The 18,982-nt window shown below is 46.8% G+C and overlaps 1 protein-coding gene across 8 annotated transcripts in view; it reads left to right on the top strand.

Moving 5' to 3' along the window:
* LOC148090957 (uncharacterized) overlaps positions 1 to 18,982 on the top strand; it is a 70,103-nt gene that overhangs the window by 48,189 nt on the left and 2,932 nt on the right. Inside the window, exons 2-4 of one of the 8 annotated variants that reach the window (XM_087827933.1) lie at positions 15,104 to 15,304; positions 15,466 to 15,602; positions 17,458 to 17,541. The exons of 1 other annotated variant lie outside the window; for it this stretch is intronic. The gene's annotated coding sequence lies outside the window, so the exon portion shown is untranslated. Of the gene's footprint in view, positions 1 to 12,142; positions 12,229 to 15,103; positions 15,305 to 15,465; positions 15,603 to 15,720; positions 17,438 to 17,457; positions 18,159 to 18,982 lie in introns of those variants that run through there. 6 more of the 8 variants (XM_087827934.1, XR_015716118.1, XR_015716119.1 and 3 more) reach the window with 6 other exon arrangements.

Genomic DNA, 18,982 nt, shown 5'->3' with positions numbered 1-18,982 from the left:
CCGCAGATTCGCCCTCCCGCTGGCCGTGCTGCAGGGCACGGACCTCTGCCCTCAGTGGGGTCAGCCTGGCGCACACAGGTACATTTGAATCCCGGCCGATTTGCTGTTACAGGGCGACCGTCACGTTGCTCAGCCCAGGCGATCATCCTGCCTGCCCCTTTGGGTAGGGACACCCGAGGGTGAGCCCATGACTCCCTCCTTTTCTCTTGCCTGTTCCTTGGGCGAGCTCCTTCACTCTCGTTGGTCAGCTGTCGCTGCTGCGCCTCCAGCCTGCAGGTCACCTGGCCCACGTCTCCACCTCAGGGTCAAGTTGTCATTTAAAGCTCAACTCTCTTCCTTGGCAAACCAACTGCACCTTTCTAAAAACACCTGGCTTTACTGAGATACAATGTACATAGCATCAGTTCACCCACCTCAAGTGTGTGCTTCAGTGATTTCTCTTTTTTGGTAAATTTACCGTGTTGTGCAACCATACCAAAATCCAGTTTTAGAACATTTGCTACCCCAAAAAGATCCCTTACACTCATGTGCAGTCTATTCCCATTTTCACCCCCACTAATCTGCTTTCTGTCTCCTTAGATTTGCTTTTTCTGGACTTTCATGTAAATGAAATTATACAATACGCAGTGGCGCCTTGGTTTTCGAATGGAATCCATTCCCGAAGACCCTCCGAGTTCTGAAACGTTCGAAAACCGAGGGATCCACAGCCGACAGCTGGGCCTCAGGATCTTGCCCTCAGCGGAAGCTGTGAGGCCTGTTCGATTTCTGAGGCAGGTTGGAAACCCTGGGTTTATGGCGTTTGTAACCCAAAATGTTCGTGGATGGAGATGTTGGAAAACCCAGGCACCACTGTATAGCCTTTTGTACGTGGCTTCTTTCGCGTAGCACAGTAATTCTGAGCATCCGTGTTCCGGCGTGTATCAGTACCTCATTCCTTTTTGTTCCTGAATATATTCCATTGTATGGATACACCGCGTTTTATTTACCCACTCATCAGTTGATGGACATTTGGATTGTTTCTACTTTTTGGCTATTAGGAAGAATGCTGCTATGAATGTTCACATACAAGTCCGTGTGGACATATGTTTTTATATCTCTTAGGAGTGGAATTGCTTGGTCATATAGTAAACTTACGTTCAACTTTCTAAGAAACGACTGAACTGTTTTTGAAGGTGGCTGCACCCTTTACGTTTCCACCAGCAATGTACGAAAGTTAGTTCCTTCCCCTTCTCACAACTCTTGCTACTGTCTGTCCTTTAAAATTTTACATTTGTTTCAGGTGTACAGTATAATAGTTAGGCAATTATATAATTTACAAAGTGATCCCCCTGATAATTCTAGTACCCGCCCGGCACGGTACATGGTTGGTACATGTTGTCGACCACGTTTCCTATGCTGGGCTTTCCGTCTTCTGCCTTTTCCATCCCGGTCATTCCGAGTTGGTGTGTAGTGTCCTCTCACTGTGAACCAGGGTTATTTTTGAACCACTCCCATTTCTGACCACAATGTCCCTTTTTCCACCAATTGTACGGCTAGAAACCAAACGTAAGCTGTTCTTCCTTCCTCGCATGTTTACATGCTGCCCGGGGGAGCGGCAGTAGCCTTCCTCAGGTAGCACCTGGATTTGCCACGTCTGTCCCCCTCCTGCTCCCCACCTGGGTCTGCGTTATCCCCCCCCCCAAAAGCCTGCTGCCTTCCAGCTGCTCTCCCTTCTGCTTGGAGTTCTTAATTCAAACCTTCCTTCCTGTAGCTGCAGATTAATTGTCAGAATAGCAACATGAAAAGGGTAGGCATGGGTGGAAGTCAGGGGACCAGTGCTCTAGCCCAGGAAGCACCCTCGTTATTACAGGACCTTGAATTAGTTCCTTAATCTATCCAAGCCCAGCCTCCTTCACTGAGCTCCTTAACCTCTCTGAGCCAGTTTCCTGGTGTGCAAGGAAGGATAACAATAGAGCCTATTTTATAGAGTTGTTACAAGGTGACCATAAAATCCACGTGCAGTCCTTAGCACAGTGCCGGGCATATGGGGAACCCTCAGGCAAGTGCCGGCTAATATTATTCTTTCAGTGATTATCACGACTATTATTGTTATTTATTATGATGGAGGTATCTTCCAAGCGTGTCGCGTGGTTATCGTGAGGATCCCATGTGGCTATGAGTATGAAAATGCCTCGGAGACTGCCGTGAGATTGCAGCGGCTTTATCTTTACAGGTTTCCCTTGCTCAAGGAGGGAGCAGAGCAGGAAAGCTGCGAGGGCGCAGCCGTTGGCACCAGCCGAGCACTCGAATCGGGACCGTGCTATGTAACAGTTGTGAGGCTTAGGCGAGTCATTTCACCTCTTCATTTTGGTTTTCTCGTCTGCAAAATGGGTATAATTATAAACCACATTCAGGATGATCTGTAAGGTGCCTGTTCTAAGTGGTGTGTAGTAAAGTGTGGCCTTTTTTTTTTTTAACACAGTGTATCCTTCTTGCATGCTTATATCCTGTGTAACAAATTCCCACCTTCTTTAATCAGCTGTACCCCCCACTGTATGAGAGGCTGACACCCACGCTGAGAGGCTGTCCTGTGGGGCCGGGAGAGCCTTCCCCTCAGATTGACTTGGGTTTTAATCTAAACTCCTATTTAGCTGCATGACTTAAGGACAATTACATACCCCTTGAAACATCTGGCCCCTTAACTGTAAAACAGGAATAACAGTTTATACTTCACGAGTCGTTATGTATATTAAGTGAGACAATATTAATGTAGTACTTAGAACAGAGTTTGGCACCTGCACGTAATAAATACTCAATAGATGGCAGCTGTCATTATGAGTGTTTGTAACCACCTTAACTATTAGCATTTTCTGTCCGCACATACGCTGTTCTTTCATTCTCTGGCGTGGCTCCTTGTCTCTCCCTCCTTGGTCATCTTCCTCTCCTGGAACTGCCCCAATCCTATCCTTAATTTAACACTAGACACACACTAGGTGCTTATTCATTTTTGGTTGATAAACAATAACTAAGAAAGTAAATGTCATACAAAAATTTAAAACCAGGATCCCCTGTTAGTTTCCTTTATTAATATAAATCAAGACTGATCTTGAGCAAAATCATTTATTCTGAAACACAGCGTGGAGTGGAACCGGGGGCAGTGGATAGACAGTCCCAAACCCAAGGTCAGCACTGTTTGTTAACTTAGTAAAAGCTTGTTCGTCTTTACTGACACAAGCAACTTCTTTCCTTTTCCTCATCACTTCTTGGCATCTCTGTTCAAACTCACCCCTTCCCCCAATCCCAGAGGACCTGCTGCCCTCAGAAAGTCCTCCGAGTATTTCCCTCCAGCTCGAATTTCTGGGGAAGGTTCTCCAAGCTTCAGAATTAGCCTTTTCTTTCTTCCCCGCAAGAGTCCCTCAGCACAGTGAGCAGTTTAAGGAGGATAGGAGTCTGACCAGATAACTTATTAAAATAAAACAGAGCTGACCCTTTATTGTGTTACCCTTCCCAAGGGCTTGGGGAATTCACCTCTTAAATCCAAAGGTATGAATTTGTAATAGCAGAACTTAAAGGAACACACTAGGGGAGTTGAAGAGAGAGCAGTGAGTGAGATTTGGTGTGAAAATACGTGAAGTATTGAGGAGATGATCTTTTTAGTGCTCCTAAAATCTCCCCTAGGGCCAATTCCATTGCAGATAATTCAGAGATACCACATGTAATAAAAATAACCAACATTTATTGGGCACTTACTATGTGCCAGGCACTATTCCTACATGCAGTCACTCATTTATTCCTCATGCTACCCTGTGAGGAAAATATTATCATTTCTCCACTTTATGGAAGGAAAATACTGAACCCTAGAGAGGTTAAGTAATTTTTCTAAGGTCACACAGCCCTCTAACGGCAGAGCTGGGATTCAAAGCCAGACAGTCTGATTGAGAGCTCCTCCACGCAGAAAAGACTTCCCTTGTAAGCATTCTGGGAAAATAGAAGAGCCAGCTTCATGAGAAAAACCATCGTCATCGTCGTCGTCATCATAACATCACAGCAAATGAGGTGTGGTGCCACTCTGTGTAGGGCACTGCATGGGACACTAAAAAGGCAGAGGCATCTGACGCTGCTGCATGTCTTCCAAATCAACCTGACCCCTGACCCCTGACCCCTGACCCCTTCAGGCTGCCTCAAATGCCACCACTTCCTTCAAGCAGTTTCTGCTCACCTCGCCCACCCCCTGAATGGTGGATCTCCTCTGGTTGCCGTTTTACTCTTTGCCTCTGCTCTGCCACTTAATTTATTACTTTCTATCTTGTATGTGGTTATTTATATACGTTGCTGAGTCCTTTGCCTGGCTGACTCCTACACAGTCTTCAAGCTTCCACTCAGGTCTTCTTGTGTTCCCCAAATCTCCTGTCTGGATCAGGTACCTCTCCTCTGTGAGTCCAAACACCTGATATTTATCCATATCATAGCACTTATTATAACTGATTATAAATGTTTATTTGTCAGCATTCCTAACTAGATAGATCCTACATCCCAACAGCAGGGAACATGTCTCATGCTGATTGGAATCTTCAGTACTTTGTACAATACCTGACACAATGAGGCACTTACTAAGCTCTTTTTTTTTTCCATTCCTCACCCAAAGATATGTTTTCGTTGATTTTAGAGAGAAAGGGAGGGAGAGAGAGAGAAACATCAATATGAAAGAGAAACATTGGATTGGTTGCCTCCCGTACATGCCCCGACTGGGGATCAAACCCGCAACGTAGGTATGTGCGCTGACCAGGAATCGAACCTGCAGCAACCTTTTGGTGTATGGGAGGCCTCTCCAACCAGCTGAGCCACCCGACCAGGGCTAAACTCTTTTTTTGAATGAATGAATGAATGAATCTTCCATATAAATCTGATTACACTTTGAGGACAAAACTGAATATCTGATTTCATTTTTTGAACTTCCCAAAATGCTCTGCACATAGTAGATGCTCAGTAAATATAGCAATGACTAAATGTGGAACACAAAGAGGTATAAAGTCCTGCTCTCAAGATATAGGAGAAGACTGAGAACTGTAATAAAACACAGATGATATTAAAAGTCTGCATATATTCTAAAATTAATAGATGTTCTTTAGTAAAATACAGTCCAATATTCAAACCCACGTCCAGGCAACTCTAAAGTCAGTATTGTTCCTGTTATAACACATTGTTGCAATCTTAGGGTAGAAGGGCCCTAGTTGGGCCCAGAAGAGCCAGTAGGGTTTAAATAATTATAGAGAAATTGGCACTGCATGAACTATAATATATATAAACAGGTCTTTATGGAAGATCTCTCTGGAAAGAGCATGGAGAATTGACTGATGAGGGGAGAGGCTGGAGACAGGAATGTCTATTTGGAGACTATTACAAGAGTCTCAACTTGGGAGCAGAAAATAAGAAATTGATTTAACAGTGAATTTGTGGACACTGGTGACTGGGAAGATACATAGCTAGATGGAGATTTGGAGTAAGGATTACTCCAAAGTTTTGAGCCTAAGTGAAAGACAATGAATTTAGAAGTAAGACTTCATTTTGAAATACGCTGAGTTAGTTTTTTGACATGTGAAGTTGACTTCTAGTTGGGCAAGCTGAACAGATAGAAATGCAGGGTTTAAGCTCAAGAGAGGCCTGAGCTAGACCTGTAGATGTGTTGGTCATCTGAAGAGAGGTGATGACTAAAGTTAGTGAGAGATACCTAGGGAGGATTGGAAAGAGAAAAGAGAAAAGAACCAAGGACTTTAAGGAAACAAAAATCACAAGACAAAAGGAAGAGTTTAAGTCAATAAAGAAGACAGACCTCTAGGTATCTATCTGAAGGAAATGAAGTCACCATCTCAGAGAGACACAGTATCTGCATTCCATGTTCATTGCAGCATTGTTTACACCAGCCAAGACATGAAACAACCGAAGTGTCCGTCAACAGGTGAATGGATAAAGAAAATGTGGGGTGTTTATAAGTTGAATATTATTCAGCCATAAAAAAAGAAGGAAATCCTGTCACTTGCAATAACATGGATGAAACTTGAGGTCATTATGCTAAGTGAAATAAGTCAGACAGAGAAAGACAAATACTGTGTGGTCTCACTTACATGTAAAATATAAAAAAACAAACTTACAGCCCTAGCTGGTTTGGCTCAGTGGTTAGAGTGTTGGCCTGAGGGCTGAAGGGTCCCGGGTTCGTGCCTTGGCTGCAGGCTCAATCCCCGGCCGCTGGGGGCATATGCAGGAGGCAACTGATGGATGTGTCTCCCGTGGATGTCCCGTCCTGTCCCGTGTCCCCCTGCCCTCTCCAACTCCATCAGAAACAGAGAACAGATTGGTGGTTATCAGAGGCGGGGGGGGGGGGGCGGGGGGCACGGGGTAAAAAATGAGTTAAGGTGTCCAAAAAGTACAAACTTCCAGTTATAAGATACATAGGTCCAGGAATGTCATATACAGCGTGGTGACTATAGTCAACAGTACCGTATTGTATATTTGAAAGTTGCTAAGAGAGTAGATTTTTTTTTTTAATTTTATTTTGAGAGTAGATCTTCAAAGTTCTCATCACACACAGAAATATCTATGTGAGGCAATGGATGTTAATTAAACAGTGTGGTAATCATTTCACAATATATACATGTGTTTTAATTTGTACAATGTCATATGTCAATTATATATCAATAAAATTGGTGGGAGGAGGAAGACAACATCAGAATATTATTATGTCTTGGACTTCAAACCCTAAGAGATCCAGAAAGAGCAGAATGTTCGTTAGGTGGATTTGGTGATTCGGCTGGAGAGAGGGGTTGGGTTCTTGCCGCGTAGGACAGTGGACCGCAGTAGCAGAGACTGTATGTCACCCTCTGGATAAACTGGGAACAGAAAGAAAGGGTGGAAAAGAACATTGGTGTCAGAAAGGTTTTACCGAAGATACTAGAGTAAAGGGTAAGTAAATGGAAGAGACAGAGCTGAGCGAAAGCCTTCGGAGGTGAAATGAGATGACAAGGTTGGTCTCCCAGTGTAGGTGTACTGTATAAAAACTGGAATCAGTGCTGTGGGAAGTGCTACAGGAGGCAACGGGAGTACATTAAAGGATTGCCACATAACAGGTACAAAAGTTCAGTTGAAGTTTCATCGCCTTAATTTTGGTTGGGGTCCATTTTCTTGGTTTCATGGTGTGTGTTTTTTCTAGTAATGTCTGGGAACCCAGAAGTGAAAACAAAGAAATGTGGGTTACACCTCAGCATTAGGAATTTCCATTGCTGAAGTAATGAGTGGTCTAGGATTCCAGAAGGGCAGTGTGGCCAGTGAGAGCGAACTGGATGCGAGCCACGGAGGCGAGGCCAAAGCTGCGGCGGCTGGACAGCAGCTCCAGAGAGGGAAGCTGGGGAGAGGTTAACTGTGGGAAGTGGGGAGAGGCCAACAGTGACGGCAGAGCCCAGGAAAAATAAAATAGGTGTTTCTAAAGGGCAAAACTCCTAGAAAAATATCTAGGAGAAAAATACCTAGGAAAAATATCTAGAATAAAATGAAGTAGTAGAAATACTTGCACAGAATTATTGTGGGGAAAGAGGTGGAGAATAAGAAATTAAATAGTGAATTAGTGGAAACTGAAGAGGAAAAGGGACATGGGACTATGAGGACAGCTGTGAAGAACTGGCATGAAAACCGAAAGATTGGGGAGAAGTGATTAGAGCACGTGGAACACCCGAGTTGTTTCTTAAGTCGTGATGGACTATGGTTGGATTGGAAAACCAGGGGAGGGATCAGCATTTATAGATCAGTCATTTAGGGCTCAGAAGTAGCGGACTTGATGTCACATGACTTGACTTTTAGAAGGCAGACAAAAGTAGGAGGCACAACGATGTAGGCTTGAGTGTGAAAATAAGGGGGAGACATCGGTGGTGCTTCGTAAGGGAGCTGTCACATTACAAACCTGTCAGAGCGTTCAGATATGGTGTCTCTAATTCCCAGACTGGGAAACAGATGCATGGTGACACAGAACAAGACCCAGGCTCACGTCATAGTGCCAGTGGTCCCAGGTGGAGCTGCAGGAAGAAAGGAGGTGGGGATATTGATTCTTCCTCACAAAAAGGACACTTAGCCCTAAATTTCCCCAGCAGGAATAAAGCTCTGGGACTCCCCACTCACTTAAGTGGACCGGTGAAAGCTGGGCTGGGGAGATTTGTTTCTCCTTCATGGGCAACTGAAAAAAGCAATCACTTCCTGACTGTCTTGTCACAGCATTGGGCAGCGGCACTATGAGAATCAAGGTACATTCCATTTTAACCCTTCATTTTCAGTCATAAATGTCTCTCTTGATATACCCCTTTGGGGTTGAAATTCACCATGTTTGTTTTGGATAATGAATTGGTAAGAAACGGTATAAGCAGCAGGAAATTATGGCCAAACTTTGACCAAGGTGAGAATTCGTTAGGGCCTCTTAACAACCCTTGCACCAGCTGGCCAAATGGGCTCAACCTTTCTGAGTTTTAATTTCACCTTTCCTAACGTAGAACTTCATGTTCCCTCTTCCAACAATAACTATTGTTAGGAATGAACAATCCTGGGAAGTTAGAACTGTGCTGTGGATTTCAATTCTAGTCCCTAAAAATGGGCATCATCTTCACAAGTCATTCAACTTCTTAGAATTCTTATCTGTACATTGAAGGGGGCTCCTCTAACCCTAAAATTTAGGTACAGTCTAAGTTTTTCAAGAGCTAAGGGAACAAAAGCATTTTGAAAGTGGAGTTTACAGGTAAAAACGACTGGAGGCAAACTTAAATAGCAGAGGCTGTGATTTGCAAAAGAACTAAGAAGCCAGTCCTACATCATTCTTGTTTGCATCGCAGTGAGCTCATCATCCTGAGAAGTACCTTTCAGAAAGCAAAAAAATAAAACTCAGTCCTCTTTAGTGTGAAAAGCTTTCTTTTCTTTTTTTATAAATCCTCCCCCAAGGACATGATTAGGGAGAGGAAGGGAGAGAGAGACAGAGAGAAACGTTGGTGTGAGAGGAGCACGGATCGGTGGCCTTCTGTGCGCTCCCTGACGGGGGTCACACCCGCAGTCCAGGCGCCGGCCCTGACCCAGGACCCCACCGCAACCTGGTGCCCAGGACCCGCTCCACCAACGGAGCCGCTTCGGTGGGGCAAAAGCCTTCATTTCCAAAAACAATTTTATCATTTGGATTAAAAACAAGTTATATGAGATTTGTCGAGTAGCAGAAACAATTTGAAGCTTTTCATTTATAGGATTCTTTAAAAAATGATGTCCTCACTCTCCATTGGTGTGTATGTATATACGGTGTGCCTGACCCTTATACAGAAAAATCGAATTTTTCCCAAGGGAAATGTAAATGCACGGAAGTTGGAAAATTCAGAGGACAAAAACTTGAGTAAAATAGATAAATATTTGATAGAAAAATCTCATTTTAAAACATTTCAATCCCGTGTGCAGTGTAGCTGAATTACCATTACTATGGAGATCTTAATCATTAGATATCATGACTTCAGCATGTTTAAATTGATATTATTGCCCTTCTGCCCCCAGTGCTTCACATTTAATATTCATTCGCATTTTTCTTCTGGCTCAGGACATAATTTTGAACTTTGACACATATAGTGGAGTGAGGGTGTGATGCCTAATAAAATGGTTAAGATGGTTTGCATGTTATTTTTTTTAATTTCTCTTTATTGTTGAAAGTGTTCCCGATGTCCCCTTTTTTCCCCTCACTGACTGACTCCCTCCTCCCCACTCCCACCTCCTCCCTAGGCCTTCACTGCACTTTTATCTTAGTCCACGGGTTATGTGTATACACATATAAATCCTTTGGTTAATCCCCCCCCCCAAGATTCGACAGTCTCTTCCATGCTCCATGTCTCTGGATCTATTTTGTTTGTCAGTTTCTTTTGTCCATTAGATTCCACATATAAGTGAGATCGGGTGATACTTGCCTTTCTCTGACTGGTTTATGCATGTGTATTATTGTTATAATGAGCTCATTTCTGAGTGTTTGAGTAAAGGTGATCTGGTGTGGAATACCCCAGCCCGGAGCTTATTTTAGTAGTGGTTTTTTTCTTATAGCTACAGTCCATGAATCCTTTCTTTCCACCTACATTAGCAATCCCAAGTCTTTCTCGGGTTTCGTTTCTTTTCTTATGTCCATACCTGACTTTCGCCTCCTGCCTTCTTTTACAGAGGTTCTTACCTATGTTACACCAAACGTGTTACTGCCAAAAATTGATCCAAAAAAGCATTTTATTTTAATTATTTCCCATTTGGAATTCTTCATTTTATCTTAGATCTATATTGTTTGTACCCACTACTGTGTTTTTTCTATATTTATATCCTCAGTCATAATGGAAGACAGAGAAAACATCTTGCTATGAAAAAAAGCTTTTTCATGGGCTCTAAGCTGGGGAGGCATTTTATAGATACTTATATGACCAGTTAAGAGTTTTAAATGGTTTCCAAAGCTCCTTATCATTTAGGGCTCTTCTGTATCATCTTTTACAACCAGCGCCATTCGTTAAAAGATTGCCCCAAGGAAGACTTCCTATTTTATAGACAGAGAAACTGACACAGAAATAAGTAGCCTGGTTAAAACCGTGGGTGACAGAAGCAAAACCAGAAGAAAATTTATCTCCTCTCTTGGCCATGTGGCCTCCGTCTGTCTTCAGGGGCAGACAGGCAGTCTTCTCTCAGCCGACTCAGGAAAGCAGGGCGCACAGTTGCAGAAACATCTGCATCAGGACTCCCCGGCACGGGGACGTGACAGGCGCGTTCGGGGGGCTGTGGAGCAGACGGGGCTGTAGGAACTGCTGGTCGCCGCGGCAGCGAGGGCCACAGGGAGAAACGGGCTGAGCTTTATTCACCACGACGCCCATTTTTCCTGCTGAGAAAAAGTGCAATCTAATGGGTTACCCTCGCTTCGCAGGGGACAGTGCGGGAGGCCCGGCCCCGGGCTGCCCAGAGCAGCGGCTTCCGAAAGCCCCGGCAGCGCCGCCGCGACCAACGACCCGGGGACGGAGCAGAGGTTCCCGGTGGGCAGCGGGCGGCGCCGCGCGAGCGGGGGGCCGGGCCGAGGCAGGGGAGGCCCCGCGGCAGCCACCTGCGGGGCGGCGGGCCCTGCCCGGGGGGAGCGCGACGCCGGGGCCTGCGCTCCCGGGAGGAGAAACCCTGCCCCGCCGCGGCGGTGCGCAGGTTCGGGGCGAGGACCGGGGGCCGGACGGCGGACGGGCACGGGGGCCTGCGTCCTGCAGGTGAGAGGCGGCCCGGAGACGGACGCCTGGGCCGCGGCCAGGGCGGCGGGCGCGTGGGAGGACAGCCCCCTCCTTTCAGCAGCTCCCAATTCGTTTCTGTCAAAGATGGCCAAATTCCACGCCGCCCTTCCCCCTCCGCGCCTTTTCCAGTCCCCGAGGGTCGCTCCCCGGCGCCGGGGGAGGCGGCGGGGAGGGGTTCCGGGTGAGGGTGTGCGGGAGGAGGGAGGTGCGGGGAGGAGACCCCCCCGGCCGCACCTCCCACCCCGCCGGCCCTTGGGGAGGTCCTTTTAGTGAGAAAGAGGGCTCTGCCGCTTTAAGGTAGGGAGTGGGCGTCACCTCGGGCCGGATGACTTACTGGGGAGGGAATCCAATGGGCGTGTCCATGCAAAGAAGGGGGCGGGGGCTGGCCGTGGGCGGCCCCATAGTAAAATATCGGAGGGAGGGGCGGGGGCGGGGCCCTCGAGGGGGCGGGGCTCGGGGCGGCACCTCTCCGGGAAGGCAGGGGAGGGGGAGGAGGAAGCGGCCGGGTTGGTACCATCGAGCGCGTTCCGGGAGGGGGACAAGTGACATTCCCTTGGTTGGGGGTGGGCCCTTCCCGGCGGCCAGGCCGGGCGCGGAGGCGGGGAGGGGCAGTCCCCTTCCCTCGCCCCCGGGACGTCGGGGCCGGGGGGAGGGGGCGCTTCTCCGCCGGCGTCCGAGGCGGGGCCGGCGGTGCATTTCGTGGCGCGGCGCGGCCGGGGGAGGGCCGAGGGGAGGGGGAAGGGGCGGTACCGGGAGGGGGCAGCCGGAAAGGGGGAGGCGCCGGTGGACAATGGAGCCTATGTGTGCCTGCGGGAGTGGGACGGCGCCGCCGCCGCCGGGGGGAGACGCTGCGCCGCCGCTGGCCCCGGCCCCGGCCCCCCGGGGCTGAGAGCCGCCCGGGACCGAAGCCCCCTCCCCTGCTCTGCTCCTTCCTCTCCCCGCTCCCGCCTCCGGGGTAAGCGGCCCCTCCGCGGGAGGAGGGGGAGGGCTGGAGCCTGGGGGCGGGGGCGGGTTGGGGGAGACGGCCCGCGTCCGCGTGTTTGGCGCGGGTCTGGGGGCAGGGGTACCCCGCCGCGGAAAGCCGTGGGGCGGGGGGAGGGGACGGGAGAAAAGGCGGGGGTCGGGGTTGCGGATGTAGTGAGTTGAGTCTGGAGAAAGCTGCTGGGGGAGGCGGGGGGCGTCCTCTGCCCGAGCTCGCCGAGCGGTGGGGAGACACGGAGGCATCTTGATTTTTCGAGGAGGTTGAGTCCCCGTCGGTGCTCGGGGACGCTGAATGAGATGGGACGGCCCCGGAGCCCCGGGATGCGGGGCATCGGAGGGGCGGGACGGAGCGCTGGAAAGGGGATTCGGGTTGCGTCTGGTTGGGTCTGTGAGAGCCCACAGATGGGTGGAGCGGTAAAGGGGACCCTGCAGGCCAGGGACTTGTTGAAGGGGGGAAAGTGGGAGCTGAGAAGACTGTGGGTACCAAAGGCAGCAGGTGAGGTGACGCCTAGGTCAGTGAGTCATCGTGGGGGTCGTGGACACACCAGTGATTTCCACAGCGGTGCCCCAGCCGTTGACCTTTGAAAGTTGCAGAGACTATTAAGATGTCACTGGTTAGTGCTGGGCGAGCCGGGTGAAATGGAGATACCACAGGAAAACAGCAGCGGGCTGCATGTTGGGAGGGAAGAGTCTGAGGCCTGACAGTGTTGCCGGGGCCTCCTGCGAAGGCTCCCAAGCCCGGAGGAGGCCTGAAATCTGTTCTCTGAGAGCCTGGTCTGTGATGGAGAGGAGTGACTTAGAGCCTAAATGGCAGCCCTTTGGGGACTAAGAAGTTATTAGACAAGGTAGAGAAATGGACATGCCTATCTGTTGGCGGCAGAGCCTGAGGTGGGAATGTTAGACTTTGGTTAAGGCCAACATGCTAGATCCCTGCCAGCGACTAGTGGGAAAAGGCGAGTGGCTCTGTAGGGTTCCATTGGATCGGTGGTGTGTGGTTGACCATTTGTTAGCATCTGATATATTCAAGAACTAAGTGTTTGTTCTTGGGCCAGAGATTTGGGCTCTTGTGCATTGAGCGCGAAGTGATGGTACAGATTTAGCAGTTTCAGGATAAGATGTGAAATGATTGAGAGGTGGGCTGGGGGGAAGGACATTGGTGGGTAAGGCGCATGTGTGGCCTAAGAACCTTTGATTCTTCAGGGAGATTATGTAAATAGTCCTGGTGATTTTTTATTTTTTATTTTTTATTTTATTTTTTTACTGGATACTAGTATTTTGGGAGGTTTTAGCAGGAAATTAATGTTAGTGTGAATGATGTTATGGTCCTAAATACAAATTTTAGAAAGACCTCCTTCCTAACTAGTGACAAAGACCCAGGCTATTAAAGACAGAGATGGATTAATAAAAGGAGCAAACAGTTAGATGGCATAAGGATGCTTTGAGAGATGAAAATTCCATTAACTAGTGGTTTGGATAAGAGGAGAAAATTTAACGCAGAGTTGAAATGGGTGACATTGCATAGCTTTAGGACCTGGGATCTAATGGTATTGAACCATTAGAATATTACTTTGTAATAACAGGTTTGAGTGTAAGATGGTAATAGTTCCATAAGATATGGTAGGTAGATAAGAAGGTGATTGGCTATTGGATAAAGGAACAATTTCCATACTGTTCTCTTCATATAAGGCAGTTTGTATGTAATTTTGCTTTTGAGCTAAGGATTCCTGACCTGGATTCTTAGATGACTAGCATAAGTGAAACAGTACTTACGTACATTGGAATGTATTCTGTGGGATATTTCCCCCCTAGCCTTCAGGAGTGTCTGCTCCTCTGAATCAGAAGAAAATGTTTTCTGGCTTGTAGGGGGAAAAAAGGACAGAGGTTTCACAAGCTTTATAATCAACCATGAGTATTTGCTCATGGTGACTTGGTCTAGTGGTTAGAGTAATCAGGAAGCTGGCTCTCCCATTGACTTCTCTGTGACTTTGAACAAATCTCGTTTATTCTCTGGTTTTCCCGTTTCTGATGTAGTGATACCACTGCACAGACCACTCATGACACATTGCAGTGCTTAACAAGTTAGTGCCTATCTGCAAAGTGCTTTGAACACTTCTGCGAATGAGAGATTATTATATAGCTCAACCTTTTTCTCACTTCTAAAAAACTATCTCAGGAACAGGCCAAATTCAGCTTTTGTAGCAGTTATTGGCACGTTTGATTAAGGAACAAAAAGGAGTAGCTTATACATCTGTCTTGTTCTGTTGTCTGGGTTTTGTTTTTATTATTTTTGAAAGGTGATGCTCCTTCCCCATATAGTGGCAAGACAGAAATAGTGATGCCAATTGCAGAAATGTAAGCAGAGGTCCCGTTGGGAGAGTGGGAACAACCTCGCTGCGAGTGCTAACCTTAGGCTGACACCACCCTGAATTTGTGATCTTGGACATGTCACTTGGTTTCCTGGTGGCTTAATTTTCTTCATATGAAATAATGCTGATGGAGTGCCTTACTTGCCTATCTGCCTTGGTGACTATGATGTTAGGGTTTATAGAAACGATTTGCTCTAGATCAGGGGTTCTTAACTATCTGTGTCCCATGTACCTCTTGGCAGTCTAGTGACCCATTAGGACTCCTGAGAATCGTGTTTTTTAAATGCATAAAGTAGAATTACAAATGGCATACAAACAGTAAAATGTTAAACAGCTGTGATAGAGTCATTTCTGTGCTGCTTTATAATGCATTAAATAGCAAAAAGTAGCTGCAGTTCTAACAATACTATAATTTTGTAGTGATAAGTGTAACTACCATGTGACCATATCTGCGCACACACTGCCTTTGCGATATTTTCTCAGCATCTCCGCCATGCTAAGAACAAGGGCATAAAGAAGATATGAAATAAAAGGCTGTTTTGCAAGCGGTGGTGCTGTTCTTGGTTGTGGAGAAAGTCAGAAACTGATTAGGATGAGGTTTTTGAGTCTGGTGGACTCTGCTGTTTCTAAACTCCCCAAGTCTTCATCGGGATGGATGTGGGCTCCAGTGCTCCAGCTTACAGTGTGAGTTTTAGTGGTTTTGCCTTCCTTTCCCATTTCTGACCTAGACCTACTCATTTTCTTCCAAATACTGTTTTGGCCTCAGCACATTGGGGAGTGGGGGGTTTTCTTTGCACTTGGTGAGAATTGGGGTATGAACTTTTCCATTCCTCTCATCCCTGTAGGACTGAATGTGGGACTAACTGGTGTCACTCGACTTTGACTTAAAAGTTCCCATCTGTGTGGGAAGCAGAGACCAGTCACTCTTGGAAAGTTCCTGCGTCCCAATGTAGAAGAGAAAGCAAATTGGACAACCCAAAAGGTAAAGAGCCTGGTGATCAGCCCGTCCCTCCTGTGACTTAATCTGCGTGGGTTGTATTTTTGTGTCTTTTTCTGTAGGGTCTCTTGTAAGTTAAAACTGCATTTGTTTATTGCTGTAGCAGTTCCCAGAGGCAGAGGCCATCAGGTTCAGTGCCAGTCGGAACTGCCAGTGCAGGCGCCTTATCCATTTCTGTGAGCAGGGACTTCGCCTCGTAGGAAAGGCAGGTGGGGAGGAGTTAGAACGGGTGTTTGTCGTGTCGTCATTGGTTCGTGCGACTTTGAGGCAAGGTGGCAGTGCACGAGCCACATGCTCGTTACCCTGCGTGGGTCACCCAGCAGTTACTGAGTTTCTGTTGGCTGTTGGGTGCTGAGATGATGAACCTTTTTCCGGGAGTTCCCTGCCTGGGTCGAAGGGATCCAGTCTTATCAGTGTTGTGAACATACTGCTGTGCGGCCACGGAGGACATTCCTGGGGTAGGTGGGAATCAAAAACCATTTCACAAAAACAGGAACATTTGTGCTGAAATTTTACTTTGGGTAGCTATTATTCTAAATGATGATAGTTGTAATTTACTTTTGAATGCTTAAATTTTGTCAGAACGCTTTAGCTTGATACACGTTTTGATTTGCTTGCTTAGTTTGTTAGCTTGAAGATCGATGGATGTACGTTTTTCCCCTGCGAGTATGAGAACATATATTAGTCCTTTGTCTGCTCCAGGGTTTTCTATACATGCCCGCTGTGTAGTTTCCTTTGTGCCACACGTTGGGGAAAGATCGGTTCTTCCTGTTGTGTTTCTTCGGAACAGAACCTTTCAGTAGCTGGCCTGCCAGAAGTTAAGAATGAGCGAGGAATGGAATCCTGAGGCCTTCTAGTTCCACATTCTAAGCCTGATACTATGCCTTTTATGGAGCAGTGGTCACAGCCTAGAAAAGTTTGTTAAACATGACATAGTTGTAATAAACTTGACTTCTTGGAGCAGGAAAGTGGGAAAGGATCATTGGACGAGTTGATTTTGGAATCGTAGTGGTGATTCTGGCCTTGGTCAGGGTAATTTGTGAGTTTATTTACAACTTTGTGGCAACCTGTAGGGTCTTCTTTTAAGGTTTCCTAAGTAACTTGACCTTAGGACATTCTGGAACTTGGTTCTTCCTTGCAGTTTGAAAACTATAAATTGTGGGCAAAGGGGGAGGCTCAGCGTTACAGTTCTGATTTACAGGGACACTTGTTGGACACTTGATGAGAACCTCCGTGTTTTGTTGATTTCCCAAGCTCTTCAGTGTAACGTTTTGCACCCAGTAGGCACTCAGTCACAGGAAATCACGTGGTCCAGTTATTCAGCCCCATCTTCCCCCTAAAGTACATGAAAATAAATTTCCTTGCTGAGTGCTTGCCCAGTAGAGTTACAGTTGAGAGTAGGGAGCAGCTGTGAATGGTTTTCATTTTGTGAATTCAAAAGCGTATCTGGAATTTTGTCTCTTTCGCCTTTACTGTCAGCTCTCAGTTGTCTATACTAACAAGGAGTGTGCAGAAGCAAAAGTAGGTCTTTTTCCCACTAAACTCCAAAAAATTTTTAAAAAAATCAGTTTTACTTGGTCTTAGTGTTTCCCCAGTCTCTGAGAATAAAGTGGGCAATTGGGAAGGAGGGAGGATCACAGGGCCTTGAACTGCCTACTGATTGGGAAAGACGCCTTTTATACTCATTCTGTGTATGTGGGAGATGACAGCTTCCTTTTAAACTCATATTCTAGAATAAGTAGGAAGCTTGTCCTTTTCTTAAGATACTCAGTAACAAAATAATATTGTTGATTTTTAAAATCCACTTAGGAGTTTTTCTTCTTTCCTCATCTTTGTCCAGGTGAGGGTCACTGAGCCAGGGCCCTGGACTCCAGCTCGTCACCTCCAGGATGAGCACTGCAGTGTCGTGACCCTGGGGGTTTGGGTGAGTAGCCTGGTGGGTGATGCCACTAGAAAGCTTGCCTGGCTTAGACGATCTTGGGCAAAAACTCCCATTTTTATTCAACAAATATTTTCTGACCAAATAACATGTGCTGGGCCCTGTGGTGAATGCTAGGAATATGGGGATGAACATATCAGTCTTGGTCCCTGCCGTCATGGAGCCTGGTGAGAGAGGTAAATGTTACACGTAGGATCACATACTTACAAAACATGGACAGTGTTGTGAAGGTGAAACAGGATGCTGTGAAGAGTGTAATGGAGAATTTCATGGAGATGGGTGGCCTTCAGGTGGCCTTCCTCGCTGAAGAAGTACTGAGGCGGAGACTCAGTCATTCAGCAAAAGTACTCAAACTGAGTATTTAGGTTGGAGAAGGGAGAAAGGTGTCAGGAAGGACTCCCCAATTCTAGCATGAGGTGGATGGATGATGGTACCGTTTGCTAAAATGTGGAATACTGAAGGACAAGTACTTCTAGGAGGGAGGCTACATAGAGAAGGAGACTTCATCTTTGGTCTTGTTAAGTTTGAGACATTGAGAGCGATGTCAGGTTGGCAGCTGCGTGTATAGGTCTGCAGATGGAGATAGAAAATTGGGGGTTGTTGGCATGGAGAGAATTTACAGAATGAGAAGAGAAGCACCCAGGGGAGAGTCCTGAGGAACTAAAATTGTAGAGATTGGGTAGAGAAGGGGCTGGCAAAGGAAGGGCTGGCATGGGAGGAAGAAACCTAGGAACGTGTGGTATGTTGGAAACCGAGAGAGAGAGAGAGAGTCTCCTCATCTGTGAAATGGGGAGAGCAGAGGCTCCTGCCTTCTGGGAGGCTGCAAATAGGCTAATATGTGTGGACAGGCTCAGAAGAGAGTTTCAAGAAGGAAGTGATCAGCTGGCAAGTTCTAGAGATGGAATAAGATGAGGTTAGAAAGGTGGCCAGTGATAGCCTTAACAAAAATAGTGGTTTCTCTGATCCGTGGGTAGAAGTTAGTTTAAAATGGTTTAAGGGTGAATAGCAAGTCAGGAAGTAAATGAAACTGTATCCTGTCAGCTCTCTGGAGAAGCTTGGCTCTGAGGGAGAAGAGAACTAGAGCTGGGTATTGTTTTGTTATTATTTTTCAGTCTGGAAGATCCTACAGCATGTCTGAACGCTGATTGGAAATATTCAGGAGATGCAGGAGATGGCCAATTAGAGAGAGTGCTCACTAAGCTGGAAGGGTGGGGATAGACCAGCATTGGGGGACTGGCCTTTCGGGAAAAGTGGGCTATTTTCTCTTCCAATAAGAGAGAAGAAAGATGGACTAGGTAGTGATGAGAATAGGTTTGCAGGTATGGTGAGGACTTCCTGCCTTGTGGCTTCTCTTCTCCTTATTAAGGCCTGGGCAAGACCATGCACTGGAAGTGGGGAGGGAGGGAGGAGAGTGGTAGTTGGGGAT

The sequence above is a fragment of the Miniopterus natalensis genome, chromosome 19, assembly GCF_054644295.1.
Source record: "Miniopterus natalensis isolate mMinNat1 chromosome 19, mMinNat1.hap1, whole genome shotgun sequence".
Taxonomy (NCBI): Eukaryota; Metazoa; Chordata; class Mammalia; order Chiroptera; family Miniopteridae; genus Miniopterus; species Miniopterus natalensis.
Note: the sequence above shows the minus strand (reverse complement) of the source record. Positions and strands in the feature narration are given on the sequence as shown.